Source organism: Pelobates fuscus, chromosome 5 (assembly GCF_036172605.1).
Source record: "Pelobates fuscus isolate aPelFus1 chromosome 5, aPelFus1.pri, whole genome shotgun sequence".
NCBI lineage: Eukaryota > Metazoa > Chordata > Amphibia > Anura > Pelobatidae > Pelobates > Pelobates fuscus.
In genome coordinates this window covers 147,273,017-147,297,008 of record NC_086321.1, presented here as the reverse complement: position 1 = coordinate 147,297,008, position 23,992 = coordinate 147,273,017, and the positions used below count along the sequence as shown (strand labels likewise).

Sequence of the window (23,992 nt, the reverse complement as noted above, 5' to 3'; positions counted from 1 at the left end):
TAAATGGGCCTATTCCATGGGCCTGGGCCTGGAGCTGCAGCTCCATCAGCCCCTATGTTAATCTGGCCCTGGGTATGCTTATGTCCTGGTTATGGTGTTGTCTGGACAAAGCATTAATCTAGGATTGCTGCTGCTTTGTACTAATCCCAGATAGCGTTCCTACATTAGTTAAGCAAAAGAGGGATTGTTTGTTTTTTACCTCTGATACTCTGATTGTGGTTTATCTGATTAATAAGGTGGGGGTGAGATACTAGCATAGATAGATTTTTGTCACTCACACACTTTTTATCACTATATTTTTTCACACTTGTATGTGTCATGTTTAATGTTATATGTTAATAAAGATCAACACTCGGGTTATTACCGATTCTATTGAGTTGCTAATTTTTCGTGTGGGTAATCCCCTCTACTTTTGGGAGTCGGTACCCAGGATTTTTTTTACTTGGGAATCCTCTCATAAATCGTTGTTTCTAATTACCTTATAAACAAAGTCACATACAAAAAGAGGGCAAGATGAAATTAATATTAGATTTACAAAAGTGCTGCAAAAAGCTGAACAACACCTGAACAATAAATCAAATTAAACAAAGGCTAAACTACCCGAATTGCAAGCCATAAGACACACTTAAAGAAGCATCCCAAGAAGACATAAATAAACACAAAGTCTGGACTCTAGTACAGACTACAGGGCACCACAAGCATTAAGATGTGTGGTAATCTAATTCAGAATAATGCCATAAAAAATGTGAAAATATAAAGTCCAATTTATTAGAACAATATCTAAAAGTGCAACATGCACAAAAGTCGATAAAGTAACAAGTGAATCAAGAACCCCTAAAGGTAGCAGCTATATTTATACAATGCTTGAATGTAGTAAAGTGCCAAATGCTAAAGTGCAAAGCATACAAAGTGCCAATAATGTTCTCTCTTAGGCAAAAAATGGCATAAAGTGCACAAATACTTCAAAAATGGAATGCATGTAAAAACAGACTGCTATACCAAAAATGTAGGGTTCTTGTAGGTGCTCGGTGCTCAACGCGTTTCGTCGATAACGACTTCCTCAGGAGCTTGCTGAATTTCTGCCGGTCTTCTTCCTCTTTTAAATCCGCCGGTCTGGCCGCCAATTGATGGTTGCGCATGCGCAGTCCGTGTCGTGCACGCCGTCATACGTAATGACGTGTGGTTGGTCGGAGTGCGCATGCGTCAACCACGCTGGAACGCAAATAAACTTTATGTGTAATATACACAGCCGCAAAACGAGCAAAACTCCACGAGGAGCGCTCAAAAATAATGCGGTCTGAATTCACAGACCTGCCTATATCCAATCTCGGTGTAATTACAATTCCAGCATCCTAAATAAAGATACAAATTGGGCCTTAAAGAAATGGAGATGACCAATAGGGTCAAAGAATTAGTTATATTAACTTTACTTGCAGAAAATATGGTATATAAAAAATGTATAAAAATCTACATGTATATATGTACATAAAGAGTAAAATAAGACATGATAGCCCATTTGCATCACTACATTTATGATATAAATTACATATATATATATAAGGCTAACATAGAAAAACTATCTTCAAGATGTCATAAAAATGAACAATCAATCTGTGAATTTTAACGGAATGTATGGAGAATATCAAATGGTCAGATATCAAATCCATCGAAATAGATACAAGATATAGAGAATAAAAAAATCAACATAATAGGATAAGGAACAAGTATAAAATAAATAAATGAGGTCAAGGAGCCATGGAAGGTTATAAAAATGGCAACCTCTGTATGGTGAGAATAATTTTGTGAGATCCAAAGAATTGAGGAGCTTTCTCTTGTTTTCGCTTTCTTCATTGCACAAACAGGAACAGAGATAAATATAAAGATAAAAAATATATATAGTAAAATAGGAAATCTAAATAAAAAGGGGATATAAAAAAAACAAGTTAATATATGCAGGTTAATCTATAAAAACCAGTATGTCAAGATCCGTATTAAGGCCCGAGGGAACCGATGATTTCATTCTATATATCCATTCGGTTTCCCTCATTGCCAACATTTTCTCAGTATTCCCCCCTCTCCAGTGTGGTTTAATTAAATCAATCCCAATGCAAATAAAATCTTTCCAGTTAAAAACATTGCAGGTGGTACAGTGTTTCGGAACACTATGTTTCATGTTTTTATTATTAATCCCATTAAAATGTTCAAGCAATCTAACATGAAGTTTTCTAATGGTGCGTCCTATATACTGGACGCCACATTTGCATTGTAATAAATATACAACATTTTTACTCTGGCAATTAATAAAATGTTTTATTTTAAAAACCTCCTTTGTGACTGTGCTCCTGAATTCCGTAGTTTTGTTTACTTGAAATTTACAAGTACTACATCTGCCACATTTAAAAAAAACCATTAGGGGGGCGGGGCCGGGCCTCCGGGCCTCCGGGCCGACTGGATGCTGCCCGCATGGGCTCCAGCAGAAAACCGCCATAAACAGCACTGAACATGACCCAAATCCGCTCAAAACAGCGAAACCTGCCGCATATGAAAGGGGGAAAGCTCCGACACTCACCCGATACCCGCATACAGCGGACCGCGTGGCGGGCGGGCAGAGAGGACTGAGTCCGGCCTACACGCGACCTCTGAGAACTGGCCGCCATTACATGCAGCCGCGAGGCAAGCATCCCTGGAGTGGGGAGACCCTTGGCCCGGGGCACGGCCCCGTCTCCCCCCCCTGGCCGGCGGGGGATATCCTGGCCACATGATGGAACATCTTGGCAGGGACCGAGGACCGGCTCAAACACACCCTTGAACAGCCGGATATGGAGTACGGCACGTGCGGACTTCGGCCCTGCTGAGCGCCAGGTGGACACTGGCAAAGCAGATAAGTGCAGACGGAATATAAGCAGGCACGGAGGGGTCTACCTGCCTTTATGCGGAGGCTTCTGCATGCGGCTCGAGGGGCCCAGCTGGCTGCCGGCCCACGGACGGACACCCCGGGTGGACTGCCCCCTGGTAACAGTTCTGGACCATGCATCTGGGTTTGAGGGGGGCCCGGAGAAGGAGGTCCCTGGCGCAGTGAGTCCTGTGGGGCTAGAGGGCACCGATCCCCTCCGGTATACCGGTGGCCATGGGGGGGAGGTGCACCGGCTCTAAGTGTGAGGCCTGTACTGGGTGAGACTCGTGGGCCCAGATGTTATCAGGCAGCGCGGGAGATGCCGGGGAGGTGCAGGGGACCGCGAGTGCTGGAACCTTTGGTGGGGGGTCTCCGGGACTGGCCTGGACCCCGAGTGCCCACGGCATCGCGGAGCGCTCCGCGGGGGAACGGGTCCTAGGGGAGGACAGACGGAGGACCGGCATCCTAAAAGACCTCATCGACCCTGTGTGCTGACAGCTTACCGTATTGTAATCCGGCTCAACATCAAATACGCTGCCTATGTTGTGGGATCTACACGGGAAAACCTATGGGACTAACCATGCCAGCTAGCTTGTTTACAAACCTGAAAGCTTACACCGTATTGAGATTTAGCTCAACAACAAACACGCAGTCTCTGCCATGAGACCCTACTGCACAGCTGAACATTCCAGGACTATTCTTATAAGCAAGCCCACGCGCAAATCTGGACTCTTGAGAAGTTCCTCAACTATGCTTAGATATGCATAATGATTACTTAGGGGCTTTTATTCATATTCTTAGTTAATGCTGTTCTAATGCGAACAAGTTTTAGAATTATTATGGTTTTCTGCTTAACGCCGCCCCTGGGGGCCCTCGTTTACTGTTGTTAAATACTGCATGCTAAACTAAGACCAGCTTCGGCTACTGCCTGAGCTATGTAGGCGCACCATCACATGCATTACCGCTACTTCAATGACCCATAAAGCGTCCTCAATACACTGCACTATCCACAGGCTAAGGTAACTGGTAAAGGCCATGCCACCACGCGCGGCGCGACATACAGGCCATCGGATACTCGCTTTAATACACAGTTAACGCTAGCGCTTTTTTTTTTTTTTTTCGCATGGCCATCTGACCTTCTGACCGCATAGCCACTGACCGCTGATTTCTGGATATACTATCCATGCGCAAGCCGCTCGTCGCCATGCAGGCGATATATGCACTGACCACAATCTGCTCACTAGGCCTAACTCACGCGACCAACTTTAAAATAAGACATAGGTACACATACACTATTATTCAGACGTGCTGAACCGTGCCTTATTTCTCCCCGGCAATCAGCCTGATAGTCTGCAAACCACACACATGCTTGGGTAACATGTTGCTCCCATTATATTTACAGTACATCTTGCATATGTTCTAGCGAAGGCGAACAAGTACTATTCACGCTAATCTGCCCGAGACCCGTATTCTGCGTCATATCTGATTAACAATACCATGACTAGGCACTGAGAACTGCTGATATTATACTGTAAACCTGTATTTAGCCTAGGCATAGGCACATATGCATGTATCACACCCTGCAACACTGAGCCTCTGCGTAGGCAATGTCATACCAATACTTATTTGTCTCATGTGATAACTTTGCTCACCTGCAAAATGAAACATAGAGAATTTAATGAACATAACATGGTGCACGGGTAACATAGGCAACCTAGCTAAGCATCCGGCATCATCATTTTATTTTATTTCACTCACTCTTCTTTGGACAAAATCAACTGTTATTAAGCTGTTTAATATAAAAATTGTGCACATTATCATGCCACTGTCTACCATGTATGAAACTTGAAATACGCTGTTGTGGCGCTTGTTGAAATATTGTGTTTAGCTGCACTACTAAAAATAAAAAAACCATTAGGTTTCCTGGATAAAAAATGCTTTTTAAAATAAAACATTTTATTAATTGCCAGAGTAAAAATGTTGTATATTTATTACAATGCAAATGTGGCGTCCAATATATAGGACGCACCATTAGAAAACTTCATGTTAGATTGCTTGAACATTTTAATGGGATTAATAATAAAAACATGAAACATAGTGTTCCGAAACACTGTACCACGTGCAATGTTTTTAACTGGAAAGATTTTATTTGCATTGGGATTGATTTAATTAAACCACACTGGAGAGGGGGGAATACTGAGAAAATGTTGGCAATGAGGGAAACCGAATGGATATATAGAATGAAATCATCGGTTCCCTCGGGCCTTAATACGGATCTTGACATACTGGTTTATAGATTAACCTGCATATATTAACTTGTTTTTTTATATCCCCTTTTTATTTAGATTTCCTATTTTACTATATATATTTTTTATCTTTATATTTATCTCTGTTCCTGTTTGTGCAATGAAGAAAGCGAAAACAAGAGAAAGCTCCTCAATTCTTTGGATCTCACAAAATTATTCTCACCATACAGAGGTTGCCATTTTTATAACCTTCCATGGCTCCTTGACCTCATTTATTTATTTTATACTTGTTCCTTATCCTATTATGTTGATTTTTTTATTCTCTATATCTTGTATCTATTTCGATGGATTTGATATCTGACCATTTGATATTCTCCATACATTCCGTTAAAATTCACAGATTGATTGTTCATTTTTATGACATCTTGAAGATAGTTTTTCTATGTTAGCCTTAAATATATATATGTAATTTATATCATAAATGTAGTGATGCAAATGGGCTATCATGTCTTATTTTACTCTTTATGTACATATATACATGTAGATTTTTATACATTTTTTATATACCATATTTTCTGCAAGTAAAGTTAATATAACTAATTCTTTGACCATATTGGTCATCTCCATTTCTTTAAGGCCCAATTTGTATCTTTATTTAGGATGCTGGAATTGTAATTACACCGAGATTGGATATAGGCAGGTCTGTGAATTCAGACCGCATTATTTTTGAGCGCTCCTAGTGGAGTTTTGCTCGTTTTGCGGCTGTGTATATTACACATAAAGTTTATTTGCGTTCCAGCGTGGTTGACGCATGTGCACTCCGACCAACCACACGTCATTACGTATGACGGCGTGCACGACACGGACTGCGCATGCGCAACCATCAATTGGCGGCCAGACCGGCGGATTTAAAAGAGGAAGAAGACCGGCAGAAATTCAGCAAGCTCCTGAGGAAGTCGTTATCGACGAAACGCGTTGAGCACCGAGCACCTACAAGAACCCTACATTTTTGGTATAGCAGTCTGTTTTTACATGCATTCCATTTTTGAAGTATTTGTGCACTTTATGCCATTTTTTGCCTAAGAGAGAACATTATTGGCACTTTGTATGCTTTGCACTTTAGCATTTGGCACTTTACTACATTCAAGCATTGTATAAATATAGCTGCTACCTTTAGGGGTTCTTGATTCACTTGTTACTTTATCGACTTTTGTGTATGTTGCACTTTTAGATATTGTTCTAATAAATTGGACTTTATATTTTCACATTTTTATGGCATTATTCTGAATTAGATTACCACACATCTTAATGCTTGTGGCGCCCTGTAGCCTGTACTAGAGTCCAGACTTTGTGTTTATTTTTGTATAGAGGTTGGAGTGACCTCAGAACAGTGGCTTGCCTACATTAAGTTTGAAACTTGTCATCACCTTCACCACCCACCAATTTATCCTTTTGTCCCAAGAAGACATAGCACGATCAACCTTATGGTCGAGGCGCCTAGTTTATTGAATTTTCCGACAAAATGGACACAATACAAGCTAGCTTCTTGCAACCCAAAAAGAGATCCAAACCTATAAGTTGACTGGATCCATTGTCTGGTTCTCTTAGTGACCCCTGAGTTTCCCAGAGATTTCATTAGAGCCAAACGAGCTCTATATAAAAATTTGAGAGTGCAAACTCTGATATTTGGCGTGAGAAGAACCCCTTTTTCTCTGAGCAATGGCACTAGATAGGAGTTTCCACAGTCCCCCTTGCTCTTTGCAATTTCCCTGGAACCAATACTACATCACATCAGAGCCATCCCCGACATAAAAGGCATTGACATTGCAGGAACAAAATTTTAAGTGTCTGGATATGCAGATGATATCGTTATCACTTTAACTAATCTCCTCCACTCAATGCATGCTATCCAAAACCCACTCACAGAATTCAGGAATGTTTCTGGATACTGAGTAAACTGAGTAAATAATTCTATATCTTTGCTTCTGAATATGTCAGCCAGGGATGTGGCACTTAAATCAACTTATAAAATACAAATGCACCTCCTTTAACCCCTTAAGGACCAAACTTCTGGAATAAAAGGCAATCATGACATGTCACAGATGTCATGTTTCATTAAGGGGTTAAATACCTGTGGGTTACACTAACATCAGACCTGATAGAACTTAATAGCGTAAACGTACAGCAATGATAGCTGATGCGAGATAACTAGAATGACCGCCCCACCTCTTGGACAGACAACATACACACCATAATAATTAATATCTTACCTAGGATCATTTTTCTATTCCAAGCACTTCCAGTGGAGGTCACCAGACATGATGTGATCAAGCTTCAGAGGTCCATAGATACATTAATTAGACAAGGGAGGCAACACAGAGAAGCTATAAATATATTGTACAGACCATGAACCAGGGGCGATTGGGACTACCACACCTCCACAATTACTACCTAGCAGCTCAACTTGCACAGACAGTGGCCTGGCACTCGCCACCTGATGCCAGATGATGAGTAGATTTAGAATGTTTCTTTTGGATATGATACTGGAACACAAGGCTTGTTTTTTTTCCTTTCTTGAAAGCTAATGATCATTAACATATCAAAGAAATTAACTCATCAATTAAGAAGTACAGGCCATGTGGTTGAAGTCAGTTAGTTTACATTGGAACTAGACATCCAGGCATCTCAAGTGTAGAATTTGGATCAATCCATGTTGTAAACCATCTGCCCCCTTTCACATTCCTATACCATTTACATTACCCCTTCTGTCATCTGACCTTGCAACCAAGTGGGCAATTCATATATGCACTACACAAATTACATTAAATAGCAATATTCTATTGTGCAACAATGAATTATGAACCCTTGGCGTGACAAAAACTCATTCTATTCTCAGGGCAATAGAAGTGGCAAATTATTTGTAAAAACTCTTAAGGCAAGGCGTCAATCCCCTTATAGCGCAAAAATAAAAGCAGGGGATGGTACCAAAAAACACTCTAGCCCTAACATAGCTGTGGTTCTTTTAGCAGAACCTACAAGTAGATAATATTAAGTCTTTTCCGCCCACCAAAGAAGAACTTAGTGCATACTTAGAATAACATATACATACCACTATTCCATGTAATACATCTTCTAAACCCAGAAAAGACCCTATGCTCTGTGGCAGCTACCCGCCTTTCACTCATAGATGTCGACGCAAAGATCTACGCCTCCTAATGGGACTAGTCAATCAATCAGATAAATCAGGCTTCATGCCGCAGAGAGAGACAACAGGTTAACACCTATAAAATTATTAATCTACTCATTGCAGCTAAATCTAATACTGTAGCATTTGTCCTTTTGGTGGAAAATGCAGAAAAAGCTTTTGAAGGCGTTGACTGGTCCTTTCTCTTAACGATTAGAACATTTGGGTTTCGGTCTCCGCTGACTTTCTTGGATCCAATCCATTTATTCCACCCCTGCCCAGAGGCACTCCCCGTTTCCTGAAACGGAGATTCAGAAGTCAGATGCCATCTGGGGAACTTGCAGATCAGTGCTGGAGAACAGTTTAACCCCTTAAGGTAAGAGTGCTTCTGGGTGCCTCCTGGAATCAGAACAACTTTGTTTAGAAGAAGTTGTTATGGTAACCAGAGTATCCCATTAATGCTTCTAAGATTTGTAAACTATGAGCCTTTCAGACGTTTGACAAATTTGGAAAGACTGTGAAAAACAGCATAATTAAAAAAGAAGGTTGTTAGCCTATAGAAGAAAAATCAAAGGGAGCTTGGTAAGAAGAGGAAATTTTCAACAGCCATGTGAACCAGACATCAATGCTTGAACATCATGGGGGAGCTATCAACAGTGTATAACGAAACACAGGTTGATAAAAGAAAGGCTTGCACAAGTATAAGCATGCAATCAATCTGTACAAAAAATACAAGTCTGGTTACAAGAAGGTTGTTTTCTGAGTCTCTCACAATACAGTTTCTCAGATGTGGTAATTTTACATGGACTGAAAAAAAACAGGCATCTATGCAAACAAAGCCACTGCATTAAGATGCAGCTATTTTGTTGCTGAGAGTTTCCCTTTAAGGCTTAAATAAACATATATAATTATGTATAAGAAGGAGAGCAACTGATAAACAGTAAAGTTACAGAACCTGAGGTTACCCAATAGCATTGTGAAATAATATAAATTGATATAAAGGTTATGCTAACCTTCCTGTGATCTATGTCTAAATGTGTAACAAGAGGAACTGCTTACAGCTGATGAATATGAAGACGTTGCACCTTGTGCTTGCGACAGTCTGAGTTAACAGTCGCAGTCTAAAATAAGACTATGTTTGCAGCTATATCCCTATTCTAAAATTGCATAAATACTCAATGCTCTCCCAATAAAGCAGAGACGATATTTGAAGCTACAACAAGTGTGTCTGTGGTTTATTGTCTCCCGAGTGCTCGATTATGGATTATTGATCAGGAGCCTTAGAATCATACTTGGTGGTGATTGATCCATGACAGTATTATTCGTGGGAGGTTACCAAACTCCAACCAATCCCAATCACACGTGCCCGTCTGCATAATGTGAACATGTCTATCCATTGCCTAGGTAATTTTAACCTCTTACACCCATCCACTTCACCACTAACCCTTTCATTGCCAAGTTATTTTATTACTGTAGAGAAAATGGAATTAGGGTAACATTTATTTAAAACATTTCTTGCATATCAAGTGCATAAACAAACAAAAAAATGTGTTAAATTTTTTTGATCATTTATAAAACCGTTGATGAAATAAAAAATAAATGTAGATAATCTCTTATCCAATGAAGAATCATTAACTACTAACTTAACCGCCTTAGACTTTGCAACTCACTTCACTGACAAGATCTCTACAATCAGGGAAGAGATCTCTCATCTTTCTTCTTCCCCTTACAATACTTCCCTTAACCTCACTCCCTCTGCTGTTCTATGTTCATTCGCACCCGCTACAGTGGAAGAGGTTTCTGCTCTGCTCCAGTCCTCCCGCCCCACCACCTGCTCCCTAGATCCAATTCCCTTGCATCTCATCCGTCCTCTGTCTTCTCTTTCTCCACCTCTCACTAAAATTCTCAATCTCTCTCTCTCTCCTCTGGCATATATCCATCGCCCTTCAAACATGCAACTGTAACCCCAATTCTAAAGAAGCCTAACCTTGACCCTAACTCCCCATCCAACTACCGTCCTATCTCGCTACTGCCTTTTGCTCCAAGATCCTTGAAAGAGTTGTGTATGCAAGATTGACAGACTTCGAGTCTAACTCTCTGCTAGACCCGCTTCAGTCTGGTTTCCACGCTAAGCACTCTGTGGAAATGACACTGACCAAAGTATCCAATGATCTACTCGCTGCAAAGTCTCGTGGTCACGACTCTATCCTACTTCTCCTTGACCTGTCTGCAGCTTTTGACACTGTTGATCATCGACGGCTTCTTCTCATCCTCCGCATCCTGGTGCTCCTTCTACCTCTCCCAGCACTCTTTCAGTGTTTCTTTCTCTGGCTCTGCTTCTTCTCCCCGGCTCCACTCTGTTGATGTCCCCCAGGGTTCAGTCCTTGGTCCCCTACTGTTCTCCATCTATACTGCCTCCCTTGGTAAACTCATTAGCTCCTTAGGCATCTAATATCATTTCTATACAGATGACATGCAAATCTGTCTGTCCTCTCTTGATATCTCCCCATCCCTCTTGACTGGTGTCTCTGACTGCCTCTCTACTATTTCTAACTGGATGGCTGCCCACTTCCTTAAACTCAACTTGACCAAAACTGAAATTCTAGTCTTTCCTCCCTCAACTGTTGCTACTCCTATGTCTCCCTCAATCCAAGTCTACGGTGCTACCATCAGCTCCACAACGCAGGCTCGCTGCCTAGGTGTTCTCTTTGACTCCAACCTCTCCTTCATGCCTCATGTTCAGTTTATCGCCAAATCCTGTCGTTTCCATCTCAAAAACATTGCGCGCATCCGACCCTACTTAACACCAGATGCGACTAAGGTGCTGGTCCATTCCATTGTCCTTTCTCGCCTTGACTACTGTAATCCGCTTCTCAGTGGTCTTACGTGCTCCCAACTTGCGCCGTTACAGTCCATAATGAATGCGGCAGCGAGGCTCATCTTCCTGTCCTCCTGCACCTCACCTTTCTGTCAGTCCCTACATTGGCTTCCTGTTAGATATAGGGCTCAATTTAAAATTCTGGTTCTTGCTTTCAAATCTCTACATAATGCTGCTCCCACCTATCTATCCTCACTAATACACAAGTATGTCCCGTCTAGGCCCTTATGCTCTGCTGAAGACTTACGTCTATCTTCTGTCCGTACTCCCACCTCTGATGCTCTCCTTCAAGACTACTCCAGGGCTGCACCGTTCTAGTGGAACTCACTTCCCTCCTCCGTTAGATGCTCGCAGGGTCTCCACTCCTTCAAAAAATCATTAAAAACCCACTTCTTCATAAAAATGTATCAATTAAACTGTTAATAGCTGCCAACTGATTCCTCTCTTGCAGCTGTCATTAGTCTAATAATATCCTTACCTTTTGTGTCACTTTACCCCACTCCCTCTAGCATGTAAGCTCATTGAGCAGGGCCCTCAACCCCTCTGTTCCTGTGTGTCCAACTTGTCTGGTTACAACTACATGTCTATTCGTCCACCCACTGTAAAGCGCAACGGAATTTGTCGGCGCTATATAAATAATAACATAATAATAATAATTAAATGAAAGACATGTATTCCTGTCATTATAGTGTTAAAACCACCATCTAGCCCCCCTACCGACCCTACACACACACACCATGCAGCACTTCCCCAGGAAGCACCTCTAGTGCTTATCCCTAGGCTGTAATGTAAACAGTACCTTTTCTCTGAAAAGACAGTGTTTACATCAAAAAGCTTGCAGGGACTGACTAAACTCACCAGAACAAACACAATAAGCTTTACTTGTTCTGGTGACTATAGTGTCCCTTTAAGAAAATAGAATGAATAAAGAAATACATTTGTGACCAGGTGCATTGTAAGCGATAAATATTAAAAGTTTGGCCATTTTAAACAGTATATTTATTCCAAAGTTGCTACAACGTCATCATTTTATCATCCAAGTAAACGGAATTAAACAGTGAAATAGTATCCAAAGTGGAGTGGTATTTTAAACAGCTAATATAGTTTTATTTAAATAATCAAAGCGAATAGAATATCATAAAGGTATAATTGATGACTAACAAAATATATCTACAATCCTACCATTGCACCTAAACAATAATTAATATATACAGAAAGCCCCCAATATAAACCGCAATAGATAATCAAGTAAAGTGCACAGAGGCACTATATGATAGAGAGCCCTCTATCTCTTATATACACTGTACAGAAAAATTCATCAGTAATATAGAAAAAATATATGTGAAAAAACAAAGAGAATGTCCAAAAAATAAAACAGTAAAAAGAAGAAAAAAAATAAGAAAAAATGAGAAAAAAATTAAAAAAGTATTTACAGTCCAAATGTGTGTACACTGATGATTATAAGTAGTTATTACTCCAAGTGTTTAATGGTTAGATCTCACCACAGTTAGAGGCCAGAGGATTCCCTGTATCATTTGTTGTTTGTATCTGCGTCCAAGGGATTATCTCCGGTCTGTGCCAGGATAGAGGAACATGTAGTCAGTCCTCCTTTGTGCAATGCGTCCTCCAGGCTCCTTCCTTGCTTGCTCGTTGTTGTAGAGGGTCTCTTTACCTTTGATGAAATGCTGTAGCAGGCGGTGGGGTGCTGTAACGGGCTGCGCGCTCGGAATCCAATGATCCCTTCAATGGCCCTGTCGGGAATGAGTGTGAGAAGCTGCTTATGTCTCTATTGCGCGCCCGCCCTTTCTCGCGGGTCGCGCTATGATGACGTCACACTCTAATCGACATGAATGTGCTCCACAGAGCGAAAATCTCAAAATAACTTTATTAACATATTTACATATCTACAAAACTCACAAAACCATTCCCAACTATCCAAAAGACCTTAAGTGTCCTTGCGGTCTTCTTTATGTTGGAGAAACTACAAGACCGATCAAAGACCGTATTGGTGAACATAAGAGGGACATTAGGGCCGCTATACAAAAGGGAACAGATGCTAAACCAGTGCCTAGACATTTTATTCAACACGGTCACAGCGTAAATCAATTACGCTTTCAAGTGATCGATACTGTCAAGCCCCTACGGAGGGGTGGGGATAGACAGAAGGCACTTTTGTGCAAGGAGACGAAGTGGATTAGTGTCTTGGACACATTATATCCACAGGGTTTGAATGAGGATTATGATTTGAAACATTTTTTATAATACAGGTTTGCATTGTTTAAACTTATATACTCTGTACTCAGATCCAAGTAACCGTCATAACATTATGATTTTATCTTTATCAGATTTTGACCATGATTGGTCCACCTGGTCCCCTATCTCCACCTCTGGCTCTCATAAAATTAACCTATGTTGGTCCGCAACCCGAATAGTTATTACGGGGTCCTCATTTGGGATGGCCATGGATATATTCCATTGGTACACCACTGGTGAGTACATCTCTATTTTTTAAACAGCCGGAGTATTTATCTCTGAGGGGCCATTGCAGTGTCTTAACACTTTATGTACCAATTCGGTGACATACTTTTACTACATGCTTACAGAGGCACCTCTGAGTTACACAGATGAGCCACAACAGAGAAATTACATAGATATGGTTTAAAAAACAGAGGATTCAATAAAGTGACTGTGTCCCTTTAAAAAGGATATGGAGTGGGTGTCGGCCATATCACTTTACAATAATAATAACGACCTATGTTCCTTACAGCATAATCTTTCCCCCTTTTTGGTCATTAACCATTCATAATTGTAAATATATAACAGATTAGTATTTTTATTTTAAGTTGTTTCCAACTTTAAACACCTTTAAGGTCTTTTGGATAGTTGGGAATGGTTTTGTGAGTTTTGTAGATATGTAAATATGTTAATAAAGTTATTTTGAGATTTTCGCTCTGTGGAGCACATTCATGTCGATTAGAGTGTGACGTCATCATAGCGCGACCCGCGAGAAAGGGCGGGCGCGCAATAGAGACATAAGCAGCTTCTCACACTCATTCCCGACAGGGCCATTGAAGGGATCATTGGATTCCGAGCGCGCAGCCCGTTACAGCACCCCACCGCCTGCTACAGCATTTCATCAAAGGTAAAGAGACCCTCTACAACAACGAGCAAGCAAGGAAGGAGCCTGGAGGACGCATTGCACAAAGGAGGACTGACTACATGTTCCTCTATCCTGGCACAGACCGGAGATAATCCCTTGGACGCAGATACAAACAACAAATGATACAGGGAATCCTCTGGCCTCTAACTGTGGTGAGATCTAACCATTAAACACTTGGAGTAATAACTACTTATAATCATCAGTGTACACACATTTGGACTGTAAATACTTTTTTCATTTTTTTCTCATTTTTTCTTATTTTTTTTCTTCTTTTTACTGTTTTATTTTTTGGACATTCTCTTTGTTTTTTCACATATATTTTTTCTATATTACTGATGAATTTTTCTGTACAGTGTATATAAGAGATAGAGGGCTCTCTATCATATAGTGCCTCTGTGCACTTTACTTGATTATCTATTGCGGTTTATATTGGGGGCTTTCTGTATATATTAATTATTGTTTAGGTGCAATGGTAGGATTGTAGATATATTTTGTTAGTCATCAATTATACCTTTATGATATTCTATTCGCTTTGATTATTTAAATAAAACTATTTTTGCAAGAATTAGCTTCTAAGCAGTATTTATACAGAGTGCGGTATCCTTTTTTGTTGCATATATCATTGGGAGGTACCAGGAGTGGGTTACCCGGATATCCAGCACCTGTTAGATGGAAGAGTGCCTGTACATTTCTCTTCATTGTATAAACAGCTAATATAGTCCTATAACTTTGTGAACAAGAACCTTTGTACTAGATCACACATCCTGAATGTGAATATGGCTTGGTTCCTTTTTTCTTTCTCTAGTGTACACATATTTATTTCATTAAAAATCTAGGCTTGAATACCCCTCCCCCTTCACTCACATGTGTCCTATTACATGTAACCATAGTAAAAGATGAATTTGGTGAGTCCGTCTTGAAGCAGCTTATATCCTGTGTGATGAGGGTTTAGGAAAGTTATTGAATCTTGCTAGCCGTGGCTCATCATCTGTTATGTAAGTATTGCAGGTGGCATGTTTATCTAATAAGCGTCATTTTGATTCACAGAGATTTTCTAGCATATTTATCTTCTATGTTAAAATTACAATCGGTAGCGAGACATCGGTATTAAGGGTGAGCTGGAAGGTTGCGGCCTACTACTCAAAATTGCCGATGCCACATGGCTTGCAGGGCCATGGGTTTGCCCACGTCCACCCGCCCAGGACGACCCACTCCTTGGGGCTTTGGACTGCCTTATTGCCCGATTTTGGGCAATGCTCTCGGCTTGCACCCCTACCATACCTACCAACCTGAACCGAAGCCCTCCCAATCCGGTCTGACTCTGTTTTACTCTATTGCGTTGCTTACACTGGCAGGCAGCTACAGTTTACCTCCCAGCAACCAGTGGTATCTCTTCTGCTAGTTAATATTATTGTTAGTTAATACTCAACATCATTATCAACATTAGTCTCCATCTGACACATTTAGCTTGCTTTACTTCAACAAAAAAATCATATAGTAAGATTGCGTAACCTGTTTTTTTTTTTTTTTTAATTCTTTATTTTTGTAGTGCATGCGCTGTTAACAGATTGTTGTGAGGTACCCCAAAGGCATTCCTCCAACGCTTGAAAGACAATTGAAACATATAGGTACATGCAAAATCAAGCACATTTTTATATTTAGAGAGTTTAAGTATTGAACAGTAGATAATCTAACAGCTGAAGTCAATATCACTGGTAAAGTTAATCACCTAGTTCGGGCATCAGATAGCGTTATGCGAGTAGTGTAGTTCAGGCTCAGTCTAGCTTGTACATCAGAGAAGAGGCAGGATTTTTACACTGGCCCTGGCTATCCACATTGCTAGTCGCTTATTGTATTAATCTCAGTGGCAAGGGTTATAAAAGTAGAGGTGCATAGTAAAATTAACATTAAAATGAACAGTAGCAGTAGCACTATACGTTACAGGACTGTTACAGGAGTTGCATGCCAGGGTTGTTAGAGTCCTCAGCATAGCTGTGTGTTCAGCCGATTCCCCGTTGGGGCAGAGTCACGTTTTGCCGCAGGAGTCCCGCAACTTTTATCTTGCTTGTGGGCATCGCTTGGATATCACTGCTTTGTCTCAAAATCCGGGCCATGCTGGTGCTCAGTTGGGTACGTGCTGGGTTCCTCTCAGAGTATTCTCCGCGCTGTAGCAGTATTCCCTCTCCCGGCTGGTTAGGACCAGGGTGCTGTAGTGTGCGCCGGGGTGTCCGTCTTGGACTCTGCGTTGCTGCACGGGGATTCCCCCTGTGTTGCTGCCTGTTGCCGATTTGCCTGCGCCTTGTGCGAGGGTGACCCGGCGGCAGTCGAGGCTTCTGTGCCTTCCGTGGTGTCGATCGGGTGCCATGGTATTTGGCTGCTTGCCGGCTATTTGGTCGTGGGTCCTGCCTGGTAAGGACTTCACCGTGAGGTGGGGCAGGCTTAAGTAGTCTGCACTCCAGCCGCTGCCAAAACTCTTCAAAGTGTCTGGCAATCCTCGCCAGGACATCATGTGAAGCGTCGGAGGGGCTCTCAGCAGCCATGCTTTCCGCCATCTTAAATGAAGCTCTGTGCTCGCGTTTTGCCTACGGGCTGGCCTGTGTTGCTTCTGCCGGCCTCGGGTCGTCTCCGCTTGGTGGACCGGGATCACCCCCACCGGTCCGGGGGGGGGGGGGGGGGCAGGCTGAATTCAAGTCTCTGGAGGGCCTCAGTGCCGAGGAGAGCGGCCGCCTCTCCCCTGCCTCAGTAGGCCGCGCCCGGATCTCTGTGCTCCCTGCCCTGACGGGCCTCGGGGTAGTGTCTTTCACTTCAGCGGGGCACCCCCGACGTAGGTTGTGCACCCTTGATGAACTTTGGGCCATGTTGCCCCTGCTTTTTGCCCCGTTTTTGCCCGCTCGGTTGGAGCCCGTGTTAGACACGTCTGCTCGGTATGGTGTCCAGGCTCCGCCCCCTGCGTAACCTGTTTTTAACACACTTCTGATCTCTTACCACTGACATACCTAAAATGCTTGTTTTATTATTCGATACCTAAGCTGAACCTACTAACTAAAATAAATAAATAAATGTGCTGTTATTGATTGCCATGACACGGTTTCCTCTCACTATCTTGTACCTGCTGTTGTGGTAACACAAGCATGTCTGTAACCCTAAGCACTGCAAAAATAAAGATTGACCGAAAAAAATGGGACCCACCAGTTTTAGGGTACTATGGCCTTGACAATGTTTGACCATGTTGTTCGACTAACACTCCATATTTTTTTTGCTTCAGATCGTAGTCTTTTGGAAACCTTGTAATATGTGAAACTGTGTATTTTTGTATATGTGCATTGTACTAGATATGCATGTTCTGAATTTGCCTTTCAGTTTCTAAAGGGAGGTGAAGAGTGGAAGGGGAGTATAAAACTCACTCTCTCACGCTGCCAGTCACAGTGCAGATATTGCTGTCTCAAGGCATTCCTTATTGCTGCGCAGAAAGCAAAATAATCCCCTGCCCGGCCACTTCCTCCTGAGTAATAGTGCACACAGTAACACAGTTATTGCAAGGGACCTGAATGGCTTCTGCCTCCTTCCACCTCCATTAGTGCTGTCCATCCAGCTGTGCAGAAGAAACTATGATGGCCACTTTAAATGTAAATTAGTTTGAATGAATTAGTATTGTATGTAAATGACACTGGTATGAGCTAAAGGCCACCTTGTATTTTTTTTTTTTAATTCTTTTTTTTTTTTTCGTGCATTCAATAAACAAGCGAGCTTGTACTGCCACAACAGCTGGTACAAACTGGGCATCAAACATAGTATGACATTTATGTGGACATTTCAGTAAGTACAGTGCACATTTTATGAATAAGAGTAGGCTGTGTTAGTCTAAGGTTACCGATCTAAAAAAATAATTGGGGGGTGGGGGGGTCTCTCTCTAGGCACATATAGGATAATACTGTTCCCCAGCATGACAAAGGAGTGGGGCACCTAACCATCTTAACTTAATCTGGAGAGGGAAGGTGGTAATTCTCGTCCTGCGTGATATGGGCTATTCTTAGGTCTGGTAGTCAAATGAAGCAGAGTATTGTTTTAGTATACCGATTTTAAGTAAGCATTGTAGCCCCATCTTCTATTGTAGTATTCATGGTAAGGGTAGAGTTGTTGATACGCACTTGCGTGAAAGACACGTCTGTGCTTTTTAGTGGTTTTAGCTTGTCGGTTGGAAGCATAGGGTTCGTTATGTGTTCCAGACATTAAGTCTTGTGGTTAAAGGCTCTCCAGGAGAGTGAAGCAGAGTTTAATACTGCTTAGTGCTCTGTCATCGGTGGGTGCTCGGGGGAAGGGTTTATGCTTGAGACTAAGGCAATGCTTGTGTACTGGGGTGGGGGGGATGGGGTTATGTATGAATGGTCCTAGACCAGGTGAAAGGATCACTCACCTCCTTGGTAGGAGTGGGTTGGTAGCCCTAGTAGCCGCTGTTTATTGGCTGTATGTGTGGGCATCAGCCGGTAATTATAATGGGGTGCTGAGCGGTAACTTTTATGGGGTGTACCATCAAGCCCTCCTGGTTATGAGAGGAGAGTGGCATGCCGCCGTGTTTTCTCTGACCTATTGGTTGCGCTTTTCTTATGGGGGGGGGGTGCGCTCTCTGCAGCAGTAAGGGGGGCATGGGAATCTGTCCTGCGTATAGAGTACAATAGTGTTGTAAGAAACACCTAACAATTGCATGAAATGCAAGGAAAACAAAACAAGACAAGAATAAAAGATAAGAACAAAAAAATAAAAAGTTCTGTGACCAGGTGTCATATGGTCTGTTGGGTTCCGTTGGCTCCTTAGCCGGGTGGCATTATCCTGCATGTCCATGTGTTTCAGCCTGTGACAGCAGCGGAGCGCGGCACAAATGGGACTATGTTGGGGATGTCCCAGGAGCAATTAGGAGTCTGGTTGGAGGTGTCTATTGTTTTAAGTCCTAGTTTACCGAGGAAAGTTCCTGCGTCTTCTGTCGACGTCAGTCGATACGTTGTTGCTCCCTTTGTAATTATTAGCATGGATGGGCCTCATCAGTACCCGATTCCAGCCGTCCTGAGGGTCGTGGTGACTCGCTGCACATACCGTCTCCAGGTGAGAGTAGCTCTGCAAAGGTCCTGCAGGAAGATGAGCTGCATGCCCTCGAATTGGTATGGGCTCTGGCTGCCGAGCGCCGCCATCACCGCCATTTTGTAGACTGTAGTCGGAGAAGGACATCGCGGGAGGCCTCAGTTGGGGCTCTTGGCGACTTGGAGAGTCTGTGTACGCCCTCCACTAGTACAGTCTTCGCCTGCTTGGGGTTAAGTATTGTGGCTAAGAGGCGTTGGATTAAATGTGGCAATTCATTGTCGTCTATAGAGTCGGCAATGCCTCTGATTTTTATGTTGGAGCAGCGTTTTGCGTCGTCTAGGCCATGCAGCCGTGCCTGGTGTGAGGACTGGAGGTGTATTAGCTTCTCCTCCGTTGCTTGCTGGCGTTCTGCCATAGCGGTTATGTCCTCCTCGGCAACCCTCACTCTGCCTATAACGGCGGTCAATTCCTCCTGCAAAATCGCCATGTCTGAGCGGAACAGGGCGCGCAGGTTCTGCAGTATATTCAAGATGTTACCCTGGGTGGCCGGAGCTCTCAGGTCACCAATTACTAGGCCCGGTATGGGGTCTGTAGCCTCTGGTATGGGATCCGGAGCATCCAGTGTTTCCTCCTCCTAGGATGAGCTTTGAGGATCTGGGGTCGCCGCCATTTTAGGTTTAGGCCTCGCCAGAAAAAGATCGCCTATTTTCCGGGATCCGTCCTCAGGGTGAGTTTTTAACTTTTTATTTCTTTTCCCCATGGTGTCGTTGAGGTTGGGGGCTGAAAGGTAGTCTTTGTGTGGATCAATTAATCTGCATTTATCGCTGTTATTGCTCGGGAGCTCCGCAGGCATGCGACTGCTCTCGGTGCGATCCAGGCCACGCCCCCCCAAGGCCACCTTATTTTAAATGTAAAAGTGGTACGCACTTATAAATGCGGGTGTGTATGCAGATCTGCCTCTACAATACAATGTTCATCTTTTTTTCTCCTTTACCATGATGCAAATTACACTCGAGTGCCATCTTTTTTTAGTCACTATATCCAGAGCTAGAGCTAAAGCTTTGTTTCACCTGAGTTTTGATTTGCAATTAACTTATCTAATACCTGTTAAAATAACACTCCAGGTACCATAACCAATTTACTAAAACTGGTTTGACTACTTACATTGGGTTGACACCAGGGCACGCTTGGCATTATAACCACTACAGTGGTTATAGTGTTTGGAGCATTCCTTTAGTTAAGTAATTTTGGAACATTTGTGAAAGCACCACAGCTTGATTGTGCCCCTTCATATTGGGCCCCCTGTCACTTCCTCCCAGCTGCACACACGGAGCCATGCAGAAGGGAGGCTTAAAGGCAGAGCCTGAAAGGAGGGGGCCGCGAACAGCAGAAGCAGACTCTGTATATTCCCACAGCCTCATCCAGCAGAAGCCCCCCGCACCCAGCATGTAGTGCCTATGTATCTATCTATGAGTCTGTGTTTGTATCTGGGTATCTGGATGTCATTGCGTGTGTCTTTGTGTAACTGCATGTGTCAGAGTGTGTTTATGTCAATGTGTGTGTGTGGTAATGTATTTTATATGTCATACATCTCGGCATTCAAACTCAAACACTACACACAAATACACTCCTGCATTCAAACGTCAACACTACATACAAGCATGCCTCTCTATTTGCTCACACATACTCCAAAAACATGCAAACACTGCTCAGTGCTACAAACAACCCTGCACGGATGGGCAAATGGTAAGTACCCAACTGGCAAATCAGTTGGAGTTGTATGAGAGATGGGTATCGACCTTGCTATACGAGGCCAAAAAAAATTCTTGCACCAGGACCCTCTCTATATCTATCTCTGCGACGGCCCACGGTTTTTAATTTACCCCCTCCCATTCTTTATTTAATGAATTAGAATTTTCCTTTAATGATATCAACTGAAAATTGGTGCTGCTGCTCCAATCTCGCATCACATTATGTTGTCTACTTGCATTTGTGGTCAACAAGGTCTTTGTGAACATGTTACGCTCTAATACACCTAAACCCTGCAAGGTATGTTCCAGCCCTGTATGTGAATGCTCTCCTCCCCTGAGAGAGTTTAATTGCTAATGTACAGCAAAGCATCATCTGTACTGTGGGAGGGGAGATGGCAGGGGCACACACACTGGGCGCTGTTCTCGCAGTATTGTGCATATCGGCCCCAGAGCACACTGGGTGATGTGATGAAATGTGATAGCAGGCAGGCAGGCAGCAGCGCGCATTCTGCTCTAAAGTTCACGTCACTTGGAGAATTACTGAGGACTTACCAGGGGCTGCAGCCTGACAACAACAAGGTAAGGAAGCAGGGGCTCCCGGGGAGCCGAGTACACAGATAGCTGTAAAGGTAACGTTCTACATTACTCACTGACCTCAGTGTCTCTGAGCTCACACTCATGGCTACTGTCTTTCTTTAGTCTGCGGAGTGTGAGTGTCTGTAATATTGTATTCTCTGCTCGGAGAGAAACCTGTGAGAGAGGCACTCAACATTCCATATATCCATTCAATGCAACAGACTCCATTCTAGAATGCTGTGTGCACGGTGGGAACAGGCAGTGCGAGGCTGTGTGCTAAAGGTCATGGAACAACTAAATACTGGGAAAAATGATCTGTGTTGGTTTTTTTTACTGATCTGTTTAATACATTTAGATTTTGTTTACAGTGTAAGTGAGATATTTTTTCATTCTGCAAGCAGTAGAAAGGAAAAGAGTAATACTAGTAAAATACTAATAGAAATAAATGTAAGTAATAAAGATTAACAAGATATATGTTAGTAGTTCAATGGATGGATTTTCGTTTTGTACAAATAATTACTACATCTGTTTTAGATTTTTTTTTTTTTTTTTTTTTAAAAAGATTTCTTCTTTGATTAACTTATTATAGGGATGGGGAAGGACTTTCCAATTTGGGTTTCCTGGAATTTGAGTATTTACAGTGTTTCTTCTGTGAATATTCAGCTACAAAGTTACTTTTAGCAATTTTTATTCTGTACCCCAAAAAGTTTCCCCCGTGCAAGCATGAAGTATCCACGTCATATTCACTAGAGGTGAATTCTCATTCAACTGGGCTTTTCACTAGTAAGTCACTAGTGGGCGAATTCAATCTGCTGTATGTATTCTAAGCTGCCAAGAAACACATTTCATTTAATGGTTTTGTGCAATTGCTAAATGATGCAGTATTGTTGGACTGTTATAACTGTTACTAACTGAAATGAAATGGAAAAAAGATTAACTTTATACAATAATAATTATAATACTTATTTATTCCTCTATTTTAGATGTTATTTGGAGAATTACAGGTTTACTCACTAAAGTCCACATTTTTTTATTTTTTTTATTTAAAGTAAATTTTAAATGTAAGCAAAAAGTAATCATTGGTGATTGTGAATTCACTTTTTATTCCCAGAATTTCTCATTGTAGTGAATATCCCTTCTAGTGTTAAACATGGGATCCATAACTTAAGATCAACAAAATAATTTTGTATACTTGGAAACAATCTTTAATTTAGCTGAATTAGAGATTTTTTTTCCAGTCTTTGCCAATTTATAAAAAAATAAAATATTGAACTTGTTTATTTATTGATCCCAGAGACAACACATTAAATAAATGATGTCAGATACATATGTATAACAAAAATACATTTATTCTGTTGCTATAGCTACCACTACAAAAATGTGTTTTATGTATTGTCATAAACAAAGAATATGGCTTTTTATAATCTAACATTTTGTAAACTGACGCACATCCATTTTTATTATCACATTTCATTACATACTAATATAATAAATCAGTAGCATCTCTCTATATATGGGTAGAAGATGTTTGATTGGATAACACACATCAAAGTATATGATTAAATTTTTATCCTAGATATGTGTTTCATTAGCTTAGCTTTAAAATAGGAAGTTGCTAGGTGAAAGTTCATGTACATCTATGGTGAACAGAGCACAATATATTCAGTGCAAGTTGTATATGTACATACCCTGCACAGGCTTTTAAACTTAACCCCTTCAGGACGGAGTCAATAGTGCACGTTCTGATCAAAACAAAACGTAAACAAAAACTGGAATTTGCGCTATATGTCTGTTCACCCGTAGTTCCCCTCTTTCATATTATATGCACCCACACTTATTATATATAATTTTGTTCAGGAGAAACAGGGCTTTAATTTATAATTAACTATTCATATATGGAACATAATTCGTTATGAATAAAATGTAAAAAAATGTGAGAAAAGATTTTTTTTTAAATTTGTATTTCCGTCTGACATTTTAGCTCTGAATGTCATAATACTGTTAGGTTTTAGTGCACAAAAATGCACATATTTGTAATCAGCGATGTCTCACGAGTACAACAGTACCCCCCATTAACAGGTTTTATGGTGTTTTGGAACGTTACAGGGTCAAATCTAAAACGTTCCATTTTCAAATAGAAATTTGCCAGATTGGTAATGTTACCTTTGAGACGGTATGGTAGCCCAGGAATGAGAATTACCCCCATAATGGCATACCATTTGAAAAAGTAG

At 41.7% G+C, this 23,992-nt stretch overlaps 1 protein-coding gene across 4 annotated transcripts in view; it reads left to right on the top strand.

Moving 5' to 3' along the window:
* Positions 1-8,676: 8,676 nt before the first annotated feature.
* The window catches only part of LOC134610981 (catechol O-methyltransferase-like), a 73,265-nt gene continuing 57,949 nt past the window's right edge, over positions 8,677-23,992 (top strand). Inside the window, exon 1 of one of the 4 annotated variants that reach the window (XM_063454438.1) lies at positions 8,677-8,699. The gene's annotated coding sequence lies outside the window, so the exon portion shown is untranslated. Of the gene's footprint in view, positions 8,700-15,333; positions 15,357-21,559; positions 21,765-21,791; positions 21,815-23,992 lie in introns of those variants that run through there. The other 3 variants (XM_063454439.1, XM_063454436.1, XM_063454437.1) reach the window with 3 other exon arrangements.